We start from the raw sequence: 15,617 nt of genomic DNA, 5'->3' as shown, positions 1-15,617 counted from the left end.
GAGAGAGCAATAATTCTAGTACTAGATACTCTGTTTAACTCTAAACTGGTAACCTGTAAAAGCTTTTAAAGTGTCGTCTATGGTGATTTTTAGTTTGGTGATGTAAGGGGGTACACATTTTGAAAGAGTGGCATGTTTGGTATCTATTTACTTGGCATAACATCATCTTTTATATTTTACAAACAAATTGGGTATTGTGTTTTTGCTTATAAAATGAAAGTGCATTTAAAAAAAAAAAAAAATCTGCGTTTGAAAAAACGCTGCGCAAATATCGTGTGGCATAAAAATATGCAACGCCCACCATTTTTTTCTCTAGGAGAGGAATGTCAGTATTGGTCCAGACTGGAACTGATTAACTACACAATTTACTTACATGGAAAATGTAAAATAATATTGGGGTCTAAAATAAAATATAATTTACTGGTCAAGATAAAGGCAACAACTGCTTCAATTTCTGACCCAAATATCTAAGGCTATAAAAAAATGTTTTAAAAAATGAGCCTAAAAAAAAAAAAAAAACGAACTAGTCAAGACAACTGCTTTAAGTGCTAATGTGAATATCTAAGACTATGAAAATGCTTTTATATAGCATTTATAGAGACTAGTCATCTATTCCTTCCATCTACATAGCCCAAACCAATGAGAAAGTCAAATATCCATGATCATCTTCTGCTGCCAATATATGTGAAAGCACTGATACAATAAAAAGTTTTAATATCTGATGCTCCTTACTGAGGCTCAGCACTAAAGAGGAAATTAAACCCTCTTTGAAGATAAAACATTTGATAAATGAATCACTCTGTGAAAGTCCTCTCCTGCTGACTAATGCAGTGAAATAAATGGATATAATCAGTGCTTTGTGGTCAAATATAGATGTGTTATATTGTTTTCTCATAAGGTTTGGTAAATGTCATTGTGTAATTCAACTCTGTTATAGCTTGTGGGCCATCTGAGACTTTCTGTATTGTGTTTAGCAGATGACATTGCAGTGTCAATAGGAAACACAGAGCCAAGCTGCCAATGTGATGTTTTTAACACCTAAAAGGCTAACTTAACCTTTTCCAGAAAATAGCCCATGCAGTCATATGGCCAAAGTGGATTTTTAAAAAACTAGGCAGTTTTATAAAAGGTTCAATAATAATATTGTCATACCTGTAGGCCATTTGGGCTTCCCTTGAAGCCTGGCTGGCAAATTCCTTGTTAGCAACCCTCTTGTGCTTTAGTGTTGCAAGGATGGGTAAACCATTGGATATTCACTGCCAGTGTTCCGTCAGATTAGGTAACGGAAGTGACGTTCCTTCAGCTGCGTCCACTGCTACCAGGTTTTCTTATCTGACAGAACACCTGCAGTCAGAAGAAGACAGAGCGGACATCTTACTACACCCAGCTACAGCTTGAATTTCAGAGTAAATATAGCAATTAGGGATGAGCCGAACACCCCCCGGTTCGGTTCGCACCAGAACTTTCAAACGGACCCCAAATTCGTACGAACGTTAGAACCCCATTGAAGTCTATGGGACTCGAACGTTCGAAATTAAAAGTGTTCATTTTAACGGCTAATATGCAAGATACTGTCCTAAAAAGGGTTTAGGGACCTGGCTCCTGCCCCAGGGGACATGGGTCAATGCAAAAAAAACTTTTAAAAACGGCCAGTTTGGCGGGAGCACTGATTTTAATGACAATTAAAATGAAAAAAAAAAGTGAAATATTCCTTTAAATATGGTGCCTGGGGGGTGTCTGTAGTATGCCTGTGAAGTGCCCCGTGTTTCCCGTGTTTAGAACAGTCCCTGCACAAAATGACATTTAACGGAAATAACGTCATTTAAAGCTGCTTGCGGTTTTAATGTTATATCTGGTTCCTGCAATATGGTTGAAAATCATTGAGAAAAATGGCATGGGTAGCCCTCCCTGCCCATTACCAGCCCCTTTGGGTCTTGTACGCATATTAAGGGGAACCCCGTACCCATATTAAAAAAAGGAAATACGTGTGGCCCCCAGGCCCTATATACTCAGAACAGCAGTATACAGGCGGTGCAAACAAGACAGGGACTGTGTAGGTTTGTTGTGTTAAGTTGAATCGGTTTGTAATTTTCAACTGGTACATTTTTAAAGTGTAGCTCCAGTCAAAACAACTATTTTTAAGCTTTTTGGAAAACATAGGGAAGGGTTATCACCCCTGTATAATTTGTTTTGCCGTCCGTCTTTTTTAGAGCACGCAGACAGCACGCACAATCTCCTACCGCTGACTGCAAGCTCTATTTAAAACGAGCAAGATAGTTAGCTATATAGGTGGATATAGCGGTGTATACTGCGTTCAGAGCACGCAGACAGCACGCACAATCTCCTAACACTTACTGAAAGCTCTATTTAAAACGAGCAAGATATTTAGCTATATAGGTGGATATAGCGGTGTATACTGCGTTCAGAGCACGTAGACAGCATGCACAATCTCCTAACACTGACTGAAAGCTCTATTTAAAACGAGCAAGATATTTAGCTATATAGGTGGATATAGCGGTGTATACTGCGTTCAGAGCATGCAGACAGCACGCACAATCTCCTAACACTGACTGAAAGCTCTATTTAAAACGAGCAAGATATTTAGCTATATAGGTGGATATAGCGGTGTATACTGCGTTCAGAGCACGCAGACAGCATGCACAATCTCCTAACACTGACTGAAAGCTCTATTTAAAACGAGCAAGATATTTAGCTATATGGGTGGATATAGTGGTGTATACTGCGTTCAGAGCACGCAGACAGCACGCACAATCTCCTAACACTGACTGAAAGCTCTATTTAAAACGAGCAAGATATTTAGCTATATAGGTGGATATAGCGGTGTATACTGCGTTCAGAGCACGCAGACAGCACGCACAATCTCCTAACACTGACTGACAGCTCTATTATAAAAGATGGATATATCGCTAGATATATAGGTGAATATAGCGGTGTATACTGCGGTCAGGGCACGCAGACAACAACCACTACAGAAGAACAAGAACGAAAAATCGTCCGATAACGATCGGTGTATACTGTGTTGAAGGTACACAGAACACCCATTAACTGCTACAGATGCCAACACACTACACAAGGCCGCCGCGCTGGCGGCCTTATATAGTGTGGGGCGTGTACTACACAGCCTGAGCTATGATTGGCCACAGGCATCCTGCCTATGGCCAATCATGGCTCTCCTCGCTGCCGGCGCTGTGATTGGCCCAGCATGCGGGGTCACAGTGCATGCTTGGCCAATCATGAGCCAGCAATGCACTGCGGCATCGCAGTGCATTGTGGGCTGTGAGCGCCACACGAATTTGGTGCGAACGGCCCATAACGTTCGGAATTCGCCGAACGGGCGAAAAGCCGATGTTCGAGTCGAACGTATGTTCGACTCGAACATGAAGCTCATCCCTAATAGCAATAAACTGAGCAGATAAAAATAAATATAGTATGTTGGCATCTGTGATGCTGTTATATGTTGAAAGGACCTGGACGACCGCAGTAGGACGGTGGCAGAGGCCGTGCTGGTACACCCTGCACTGCTCAACACTAAACCTTTAGGCTTTCACAATTAAACATGCAAACTGCATCACAGATGTCAATATACTATATTTATTTATACATGCTCACTTTATTGCTAAAATTTCTCTTTAATTCAAGACGTAGCTGGGTGTAGTAAGATGTCCGCTGCCTTCTGACTGCAGGTGTTCTGTCAGATTAGCAACCCTGATAGCTGTGGAATGCATGAGCAGATGAAAGAACATCACTTTTGTTACCTAATCCGATGGATCGACGACTCTGACGGAACACCAGTGTAATAGAAACAAAGAGCAACAATTTTCCTGTAGTAGAAACAAGCCAGGACACAATTCTGCAAGGCCCAAATAAAAGACCATTTTACAAAGCTGCACAGTTTTATTACATCTACTAGATCCCCTTGACTGCATAGGCTGGTTTCTGGAAAAGGTGAACTTAGCCTTTAAAAGGATAGTTCACCTTTACAAAAAAAAATGGCTATGCAGGTAAGGAGTGTTTGTAGCTTGAAACAAACTGTGCAACTTTGACTAAAGATGAATAATACGCTTGCTATAGGTGTAGGCCATTTACATACCTTGTGAAGTCTGAGTGGAATACCTCCAGGACATTGCTAAGTACTCCCAGGACGTTGCTAAGTGAGGCCTAGTCGTCACTGCTCCCCTCCACCATCACAGGAGTGAGATCTTTCTCCGATTCAAACCCCTTCACATACTCTTTCTCTCCCCTGATACAGTAGCTCTGAGTTCAGCATTTGAGAGCTCACTCCTGTGACGATGGAGGTGAGTAGTGATGACTAGGCCTCACTTAGCAATGTCCTGGGTGTTATCCAGTCAGGTTTCATAAAATATGTAAATGGCCTACACCTATAGCAAGCCCTTTATTCAACTTTAGTCAGAGCTACACACAGTTTGTTTTTATTGACAGATGCATAGGCAGTTTTGTGGTAAAGGTGAACTATCCCTTTAAATTACTTGTGGATTAAGAAATTCTAATTGTGTTTAAACTTGCATTAGAGAAATCTGGGGGCTACCATTGCTGAAAACACTATCTGCCTGGCTGTTATACTGACCTGCTGGCTTTTACTTTCCAAGGCACTGACTTGTAATAAGTGTCCAGTTCAGGAAAGTCAAAGAAAAGTAAGGTGTCTTTCACTGCAAACTTGTTATGAAGCTTGGGGGTCGGCGTGGCAACCAGGCACTCATCATTTTCAAAAGGAGCAATGGCACCCCCCCCATTTTCTCTTGTGAAAGGTTTCCTTTTAATTACATGTTATATTCCTATCACCCATTGTTCTGAAATATTCAGACGTTTGATGTTTGATGTTTGGCACTGTCAGTGACACAAAAAAAAAGCAATTTTAATTCACAGATTGCCTTGTCCTGCTCCCTGGAACTGTCAATACAGAGATCACGCCTTGCCTTTTGTGCTTTTGTGAACATTATCAATACATTTTGCTTTAAATTATTAATAATAAAGAGGCCATTTCCACCCTAGAAATCCCAGGGGCATGTGGCTATGTATGCAAGGGTCCATCTTCCGGAGATAATTCCGAAAAACATCCAGTTTATTCTCCTGGAGCTCCCGTAGCAAAGGCATATGACATAATTGGTCACAGTTAAGAAAACAACCAATTTTTGGTCCAAGAAATTCTCCTCCTCCTGTTTCTGGACTGGACTTGGGTCAAAGCAATAACTTCAAGGCCAATAATAAATAACATGTTATCTCCTCTGATTCCACAGCATGGCTGGTTGACGAACGGCCATTCAGAAACAAACTGAAAAGCACAAAATGAAAAGTGCAAATTAACACTCAAACTTCTACTAACACGAAATTAGTAGAAGGAGCCCAAAGGGTGGTGCCTGATAAATTAACTTCCTCTTTATCGGCTCGTAGTACGTCTAAGTTTGTGTTTGTTGGCCGACAGTTGTGTGCCATTTGTATGTAAGACAAGTTTTTGGCCAACGCCCTTCAGACAAAAACCAGAGGCTTTGTTTGCAGAAAATCCGATTGTCTGTACGAGGCTTTCGTTTCTATTGCCTTAAAGCTGTTGTGATAACACAACCTTATTGCAGAGTGATGTTGTAAAGCAGGCCCCCTCTCCCTTAATGGACCTGACTGTTTACATGCAAACAATTTACAGAAAAAACAAGGTTAATAGTACTTACCTACATCCTTTATGCTTTGTTTCACTACTATCAGTGCTCTGGTTACCCACCCTCCACAAAAGGGAAAGCTGTTTCCCTTACTTAGGCCAGGTTCCCACTGCTGCACTGTCCGAATGATTCACACTGCACTGCTATGAAAATCAAATGCTATGTCTGTGCGATGCAAATTCAGCCATACAATCGCATCACATTCGGACCAAAGTCGTGTGGGACCCTTTTTTTGGTCCGCACCAGAATCCGATCACATGGTTCACCCATGCAATCCGATTCCTATATAAATTCACAGTTTGCACTGCGATATGCGAACCAACCTGGGGGTGTCATTAACTTTGACACCTGCAGCGGTTCGCACACGGCAGTGCGAACTGCCTGCCAGTTGTATGCGATGCAGGAACCGGTACTAGATTCGCATGGGTTCTCGCATCTCAGCAGTGTGAACCGAGCCTGAGTGTTCTATTGTAGGCCACTCTCCCCCCAAGCTGGCGACATCTTTGTCTGCAGTTCTGCATTTATTTCCCCAATTCTTCTTCTGCCCTCCAAAGATGTCATCAACAAATCCTGATCATGCACGGCCATGCCTTACTTTCAGTTCAAGGTTGTTATGGTGCTTGGACATTAAGAGTCCATTCACACAGGGGCAACACGACTTCCAGCGCGACTTTTGGGGGCAACTTGGACACGACTTGAGTATGAATAACAGCGCGACTTGGAGTGACTTCAACACGACTTAGGGCGTCTTACAACATGACTTTAAGTCGCCCCAGGCCAGGCGACTTTGGCCGTTGCCAATCAGAGAATAATCAGCTCTCGAGGGGGAACTCCACGCCAAATTTTAAATAAAAAACCGGCATGGTTTCCCCCTCCGGGAGCATACCAGGCCCTTAGGTCTGGTATGGATTTTAAGGGGAACCCCCTACGCTGAAAAAACTTCTAGTGTCTCCCATTGTTGGACAATTGAATCTTGTGACACAACACCTATCACCTAAGATGATTGTTACCTATTGGTATTTGTGACACACCTTACAAATAGGAGTAAACTTTGTCCTATTTACACCCTTTTAGTATGTTATACCATCTCTCATTTAGTACCTTACGCTGTAACACTTAGGGACAAACAGTCACATACAAGATATGGATACATTCCCACGAGTGCAGGTTTGGTTTTATAGGCACAGGTAGAAATACAATTTTCCATACATAACAGCTCACCCAATTGTAATTGTTTTTGAAGGCTATTATTGCAACCATCTCTATCATGTTTATAATTTTACATTATTTCTTATTATTATGATTATCATCATTGTTATAGTTATTACTGATATCAATTAAATTCATTTTAATATTATTATTATTATTTTGAATATTTATCTATTTGCTGACTTACTAGCCCTGAAGAAGGGAAAGCTGTTCCTCTGAAACACGTTGGCTTCATCTCTAACCTTTATCATCGGCAATAAAGTTCTAAACCACCAAGCGAGAGAATCATATGTTACTGATTGTTCTTTTATACCATCTCAAGTTACTCCAGCTGAAATGCCATCTCCATCGTATCAGGCAAGTAGCAGCCCCAAGATCTCAACTGAGTACACTACCAAAGCCTACCTTTGAGGGATGAATTCCCATGAGATAAATACCCACCTCATTCATCGTTTCTTTATGCATCAATGACCTATCGGTTGGTTTCACAGTCCAATGTGGTCTTCTACACACATCAGAGTCTTTAATATCAATGGCACAGCTAATCCCCATAGCAATAAGTAAACAGGAGAAGATAAGTGAGCAAGTGCCTATGCAGTAGACAGATAGGGATGTCTTCATGGCAAGGCGCTCTGAACATCTTGGCATGGCCAGGATGCCATGACTGTGAGAGCAAGTTACCAGAATAATAACAACTATATCTCAGGAAGGGTAGCGCTCAGAAGCATTTAATTGTATTATATGTATAATTAGATTGCAGATGAAGACAAATTAAAATCTTGACTTTACTTCCACTTTAAAGCCCCATACACACTATCAGATTTTCTGCTGATTTTTGTCTTCAGATTTACCAAAACCATATACTGCAAGGGCCTGCCTGATTGCATACACATTGAAACTCCTAAGGTTTGACCTCATATTATATGGTTTTGGTAAATCTGAAGGAAAAAATCTGCATAAAATCTGATAGTGTGTATGGGGCTTAAGGGTTATAATCCTATAAAAGCAATACATCTGTTTTCCACAATCTTTTAAATACATTTTAGTTTAACTGGGTAGGGCTTATTTGTAACCATAACAACCAAGTAAAGAGCGAGGTGAAAATCCCTGATGTCTACTGAAAACGCAGGTCAGTCTCCTAGGAATTACACTGCCATTACTTCCCTTTCCTCGCATTGCGCGCAATCACAGGATGGAAATTTTATTCTATTAAACTATCATTTATTACACATGGCTTATTATTATTTTTTTTACCTTATGTGGTTGTTTTTTTCCCTGTTTTATTAACCCACCTACATAAGTGAGTACTAGGGTTTGGCAGAGGGCCATTACATTATCCCCTTACAAAAGATAATGTTCAACAAATGTAACAATAATACTTTACATTATTATTTATATATTGTACAATGTAACAGTTGCTTTACTTGTACCTGCAGACTTCTAATCACTCCTCCCAGGGAACATGAACCACTTTATTAGGCTTGGTCAATCGAACAGTAACCAAGATCCAAGTAACGTAAAGCAACCAATCAAAATTAATCTTTCACTGGCCAGTAAACTGAGATATATATATATATATATATATATATATATATATATATATATATATATATATATATAGCTGATTGTTCTGGGTGATACTTTGCCCATCATTATTTCCCCTTCTCAGAGTGGGCCTCTCAGTATTTTTCCAAGTCTGCATGAATACATTTCTAATATGTCACAATATACTGCAGGATATTGAATTAAAATTCACCAAGGTCTGGTCAGTAAAATTTTCCGAATATCATGTCGGTACCCATGACGCATTTTCGCACGTGCCAAACCGTATGTTTTTGCAGCACCATGCAGCTTGGTTTGGTGCAGTTTTGGAAAAAAAGGTCAAGGACTTCTTTCTTATCCTAGCAGCCAATCACCTGCTTATTAACCTTGGGCAGTTCCTGCCCTCCATCTAGAACTGCCCTGCCTCCCGCTGTTGGCTCTGGGGGGATTACAGAGCAACAGCAGTGAATAGAAAAGACTCCTAAATGGTGGTACTGTGGCAGTCCACATGGAACAGTGATGTGGTCTGCTATTGGACCACGGTCTGCCTTTTACTGATGCCTGATATACAGCATAACATCATTCTTCATAGCTATATATTTTTCTTAAGGCATCAGAAACTCCACACTCCCATCTGCATTTGTCAGCATGCCAAGTCCAAGCAAATAATGTTAAGAGTAACTCCACTTTTGTTGAGAAACCCCCCCCATGCACATTGCAAGGAATTTAAAGCGGAGGTCCACCCTAAAGTGGACCTTCCGCTCATCAGAACCCTCCCCCCCTCCGGCGCCACAATTGGCACCTTTCAGGGGGGAGGGGGGTGCAGATACCTGTACAGTACAGGTATCTGCACCCACTTCCGGGATAGCTCTCTGCGGAAAGGGGCGTAGATTACGCCCCTTTCCGCAAGTGCCCGCCCCTTTCCGCAAGTGCCCCGCTGCCTGCTGGGAAACACACAGATCCCAGAGGCAGCGGGGACCGTCCTTATTGCACAGCGCGTCTCGCGCATGCGCAGTAGGGAACCGGGAAATGAAGCCGAAAGGCTCCATTTCCTGATTCCCATACCCAAGATGGCGGCGGCAGGACCCGAGAGACGATCTAGAGATCGGCTTCGGGTGCCGACATCACGGGCGCGCTGGACAGGTAAGTGTCACTATTTTAAAAGTCAGCAGCTGCAGTATTTGTAGCTGCTGGCTTTTAAAAAAAAAAAAAACGCGGAGTCCCGGCGGACTCCCGCTTTAACAAACTGTGTTGCAGATTTTTACCTTTTGTTATTCTAAAGAAATAACTGTTTGTTTTGTCTGTGACCATGTGCAGAGTAAATATGTATGGGAGTGGTTTTATAATTATCAATCGGCTGCTGCACCTGCCGAGCTCTAATAAAGAAAGTGGCAGGGTCTGCATCCCTTTATATGTAATTTCCCATTTCGGAGTATCTCACCAAAAAATGCCTTTTTGTTGCAGGGGATGCCAAAAATCGCACTTGTATCTTAGTGCAGAGTGCTGGAAAAATCAGTAAGGTTATCACCAGACAGGTAATGACATTTTCAGGGATGCTCTTATTTGTGTACTGAACGCCTCCAGGTAGCCATATTGCATTGCCTTTTAACATAAAATGACAGTGCTGTAGATTGAAAAGGAAAGGTAATTTTTGGTAACATTCAATTATAATATGACTAGAGTCACAAATGCATATGATATATATATATATATATATATATATATATATATATATATATATATATATATTTAGATTTAGATGGAATATTTATTGATAATGTACATATACTGTAATATTTAGAATCTATACTTGAAGGATTTGACTTATATACCTCTGCTCTCCCATTTTTGGTCCTCCTAGGTTCTATAGTCATATTTAACTGGTTCTGGGGAAGCCATTGGTGAAACGCGTCAACCAGTATTTATGATTTTGACTACAAAAGTATATTAGAACATATGTTTTTTTTTAATGAATTTTATATTTGTATAGTGTGGACTTTGTATCAATAAAATTAAAAATGTATTACAAATTGTTATATCTTGTTCAAGTACCGGTATAGTCTGTTCTCTTCTTCTTCCCCCTTTTTTGTCTTATGCTATTTAGGATGATGTACCCCCTTCGCTTTTTTCATATATTTTGGAGATATATATATTGCATCTAAAAACATTAATAAAATACTAAATAATTCTAATATAATATCAGGAGTTGTCTGCCATACTTGGAAGCTACTGTGGATATTTGTAGATAGGTAACAGAATGACAGGAGAAAATAGAGAAAGAGCGAGGGTGGGGGTGGGGTGGAGATTAGTAGATGGTATATGATGTACATTGTAATTATGGCTTGAATTTTTAAAGTGCCCATAGAACCCATTTTATTTGGGTGCAGCACTTACCTGGGCAAATGATGAGTGTGTAGACTGGGAAATCTACTAGATGGTTACCACTGACAGTAATTTTTTCTGTTTTAACTTAGTTTTTTTTAATTAAAAAAAAATACAGATTATATAAAAGCAAAACACACAAGCAGAGTTCTTACATATGCATTTCTAAATCATTCTAAAACTGAGCTCACAATATCCAAGTCATATTTGCCTTGTTCTGGCCAGTGCAGAGTAGAACAAATACAAGCGGGTACTTGTTTTAAACTGCCAAGAACAAAAACAATTGGCCACATACTGCATGTCATTGGTCATGGACTAAGGCATGTGTCAAACCACATTCATAGTAACTGATTGGTGCAAATAGTCACGCACAAAGCAAATATTACACTTCCTTCAGTCATAAGACATATGAGCAAACCTTCCCTGGATCCTTATCAGTGTTCAGCTTCAGCAGTTATGATTGCTAGGGATGTGACTAATTTAATCCAAGTACACGAAAGAGGCCGTTCAATGTCAGCCAATGTTCTAGTGTTGTCAACACACAGAAAGATGATGGTAACCAAATTAGATCCTTAGTTATAGTCACTGAAATCCAGTCTGGTTTGAATTCCGCTACCTGCAGACTTCATAAACCACCTCACCTATGAACCAGATTTTGGGAAATTAGTGCAAAGTTATGATGGTAATGTAATAGCATTACTAATGCTTTTAGTTGTCATCAGAACAGAAATAAAGGAAAAATCTTCCGATGGGGACACTAGTTCTGGTGAGCCATGTGACAACCAGGGATTTTGTTTTATTTCCTGTTGTGGTTATGGGACAGGAAGTGAAGGGAAATCTCCCCAATGGTTCACAGATGGTGAAAGAAACTAATACTGGTTATAACCCTTCCTCATAACTCTATCCAAAAAAAGAAAAAAAAAAGTTTTGGCTTTAGTTCTACTTTAAGTAAAACCTAGAATTAATCTGATATGGGAAAAAAGACTTCAATGTGTATGAAAACATGGAGTAAAGAGGAATGGTGGTCACCAACCCAAGGTGACCAGTTGCAGATGATATTTATTAGGCTACAGATCGAAAGACCTGTTTGGGTTATTTACTAAAGCTATATTCAGTAAAGCATGCTTGTTATACTCACTGTGAAACCGTTCATCAGTATGCTATTCCGACGGACCAAAAACGATGCAAGGGCAGCTATTGGCTACTGGCTATTGAACTTCTTTTTCTAGTCCCGTCGTAAGTCATCACGTTCTAAACGAACAGACTTTGGTGTGATCGCGAGCAGCCAAGTCCGTCTCAGCAGAACTCCCTCGGAACTCCGTCGGAAAGACCGTCAGAGTTTATTCTGATGGAAAGTTCGGTCGCGTGTACGTGGCATAAGAGTAATCCTCTGTATTGTGTATGAAGGCTGTTTGATCCTGTCTCTGATTCTCCTCTCTATATACTGCTGATGAGAAAAGGTATTTAGCAGTTTATATTTACTAAATAATTGCATTTCCATGTTCTGTGTACTGTGTGAGACCAGATATAGTGAATGCAGAGTCCTGGGTTTAGTAACACATTAACTGAACAAGCTGAAATTAGAAGCTGATTGGCTATCATACACAGCTAAACCAGATTTTGAGTGCACCGGTTTTAGTAAATCCTCCCCTGTGATTCACAGCCAATAGTTAAAAAAATTCAGCAATGCATGTTTTTTTCATACAGCAGGTCTCCGGTTTTTAAGTTTGACTATTTTTAACCACTTGCCGAGCGCCATATAGCAATGGTTCTGTTATTCCCGACCGGACGTCATATGACATTATCAGGATAACAAAGCAGATGCATAGTGATCGGAGCTGCGGTGTGTCACTCTGACACACCGCATAGCCGATCGTGGTATGGAGCATCTGACGGGGGCTTCTTACCACGTGGTCAGATGTGACCAATCACAGCTGATCATCGTGTGAACCAGGAAATGCCGGTAAATGGCTTTTCTTGATTCGAGCGATCGGCTGCTGTCCCTGTCAGAGGGGGGTCTGCGCTGATAATCAGCACATTGATTAGCAGTGCAGCCCCCATCAGAGGTGCCCTACAACTGCCAATCACTGACCATCACCTGCCAGCCTGTGCCCCATAAATGATGCCTGTTAGTGCCCATCAAAGTCCATAAATGTGCCCATAAAAGTGCCAATCAGTGCCCCATAAGTAATGCCTGTCAAATGCCACTCAGTAATACCTGTCAGTAGCTCATCAATGCTGCCTATCCAGTGCCATCTATCAATGTCAATCAGTGCCACTGAGGTTTTTTTAAACTTCGGTCTTTTTTAGTTTGTTTAGCAAAAAATTAAAACCTCAGTGGTAATCAAATACCACCAAAAGAAATCTTTATTTGTGGGAAGAAACTGATAAAAATGTTGTTTGGGTACAGCATTGTATGACTGCGCAATTGTCATTCAGTCATTCAAAGTGCGACAACGCTGAAATCTGAAAATGTTCCTGGGCAGGAAGGGGGGAAAGTGCCCGGTATTGAAGTGGTTAAAAAAACGCAGATCTTCTTTAAGGTAAACCTGCCTTGATATGAATATCTAGGGTTGCCAATGATGATCTCATTTTGAAAATGCTAGTCACTATGCTAACAGTTTGACTTCAATATCTAAATCACTGACCCAAAACAAGTGTGCAGATAGGAAAAGAGAGCATATAGGTCAGTAACTCAAAGTATTAAAGAAAAAGGTTTGTCCTCACCAAGAAACTATCATTTTTAAAGGAGAGACCAGCAGTGACAACTTCTATGATTCTTCACACATGGCTGAAGACTAACAGTGCTTCATAGCTAAATAGACTTTCTAACGTTAGGGAAATAACAGACAACCCCACCTTCATTACTCATTCTGACATAGCAAAGCAGAATCCCCAAGTAATATTATTTTAAGACTGATGACTGAGGATTTTTATAAGGTGTGCTAACACTGCAGCTACTCATAAGTGCTTTTAATATCCCTGAGGCATGCTCAGCATGTAAGGGAAAGGGCTGCAATAGATAAAAGCTTTAAATAATGATGGGGATGAATCACTACAGTCTATTATGTATTGATATTTTTACTAATAACCACTAGCAAACCTATTGCACAATGGAGTGCAAAGTACGGTGACCAGTTATCCGATTTCCAGGGACATTCCCCTATTTGAGGAGACTGGCCCCACCCGCAAAGTGTCCCCAATTCAGTCCCTGCTTTAAGTTTACCATCCACATCTCAGGAGCACTGCTGGGTAATCTGAATGGAAGCCTACCATGTTTGCATTGACTGCCTGAAGGAGTAAGGGGGGCATGCATCACCTTCAAGATATCTGCACCCCCTTGTAATTGGTCTGCAGGCGCAGTCTTCCAGCCTCCTGACTTTTAACTCCTTGCTTTTTTGTGTAGCAGTAAATAAGCAAGGCCAGCACAAGCTGAGGGGGGTACAGAATGGACAAAAGAGTTGCATCCATGGCCTACCTGTGTACATACCAGTGATCTCTGCTCTCTGCGTTACATACTACTGACATTTCCCTTACCTACTACTTACCTCTGCCTTACTTACTATTGACCTCTGCTCTCTTCCTTGTATAATACTAAACTCAGCCTTAGTCGCTACTGATTTCTGCCCCTGAACTGTGCACTACTTACTACTGACCTCTGTCCTCTTTACTTTACCTTATTTACTACTCTACCCTGAACTATGTATTACTTAATATTGACTTCTGCATTACTTACTACTGACCTCTGAATTCAGTCTTACATGCTAATTACCTTCGCTCTCTTTGTTCTGTACTGACCTCTGAACTGTGCATTACTTCCTACTGACCTCTGCGTTACTTACTACTGACTCATGAACTGTGCATTTATTACTACAGAACTGTGTCTTACTTACTACAGAACCCTGAAATGTGCATTACTTACTACTGATCATTACACTCAGTGTTACATACTCTGACCTCTGCACTGCTACTTGTAGGCAGGTTGAAATGTGTTGGTTCTAGCAAGTTAGTGGCTGGCCAAGCCTGGGAGAAAGAGTTAACTGTTGTAAGCTCAGTTCCCAGGCTTTTTGTTCCTGGCCAGCCTTACTGGGAAGGGGAAGGCTGAGGTCCGGGGCCCTTCTTAGCCGAATTGGTAGGTTCTGTTCTTTGTGTGGTATCGGGACTGCTGCGTCTTGCAGTCTGCTGAAGACAATAAGAATTTCAAAGACATCCAGGCCATCGAGAATACCAAAATGGACTCTCACCTCTTGGAGGTATGCCTGGGCAGCCACACTACTATAGTTAGATTAGGGACAAGGATGTTGTTCATATTGAACTGCAATGATATTGTTCATATTGAGTTGCAATTTTTTCAGTAAAGTTAAATTAACCACTCTGAGCCTGGTCTGAAGTTATTCAAAGGGGTGCATGTTGGTTCTGGTGTATCAAAAGAACCAGGGTCTGTAAAGCGCTACGGGGCATGAAGTAACACTACTACAAAAGGGTAGAAACTCATCTATAAGTCCAGAAACTGCCTTAATGTTAGTACTTCACATGAACACAATCTCTGCTCGTTCCAGGCATTGATGACCAGCTCCCCCTGTACCCTTGCATGCATTGCAAAGTAGGCATATACTGACCTCTGGACTTTGCATTACTCCTGACCCCTGACCTCTGCCTTATTTACTACTGACCTTTAAATTCTGCCTTATTACTATACACCCATCAACTGTACATTACTTATTACTGATCCCTGTACTCTTCATTATTTACTACCGATCTTTGAACTCTGCATTCCTACTGACCCCCTACACT

General features: G+C 41.0%; 1 protein-coding gene across 3 annotated transcripts in view; it reads right to left on the bottom strand.

Annotated features, from left to right (window-relative positions):
* The window catches only part of SGMS2 (sphingomyelin synthase 2), a 92,162-nt gene that overhangs the window by 49,887 nt on the left and 26,658 nt on the right, over positions 1-15,617 (bottom strand). The window contains exon 1 of one of the 3 annotated variants that reach the window (XM_077476685.1): positions 11,962-12,209. The exons of the other annotated variants lie outside the window; for them this stretch is intronic. The gene's annotated coding sequence lies outside the window, so the exon portion shown is untranslated. Of the gene's footprint in view, positions 1-11,961; positions 12,210-15,617 lie in introns of those variants that run through there. 3 annotated transcript variants of the gene reach the window in all.

This window comes from Lithobates pipiens, unplaced genomic scaffold, assembly GCF_037356315.1.
Source record: "Lithobates pipiens isolate NorthernLeopardFrog02 unplaced genomic scaffold, aLitPip1_a1.2 Scaffold_13, whole genome shotgun sequence".
In the NCBI taxonomy this organism is placed as follows: Eukaryota; Metazoa; Chordata; class Amphibia; order Anura; family Ranidae; genus Lithobates; species Lithobates pipiens.
This window is presented reverse-complemented; position numbering and strand designations above follow the sequence as displayed.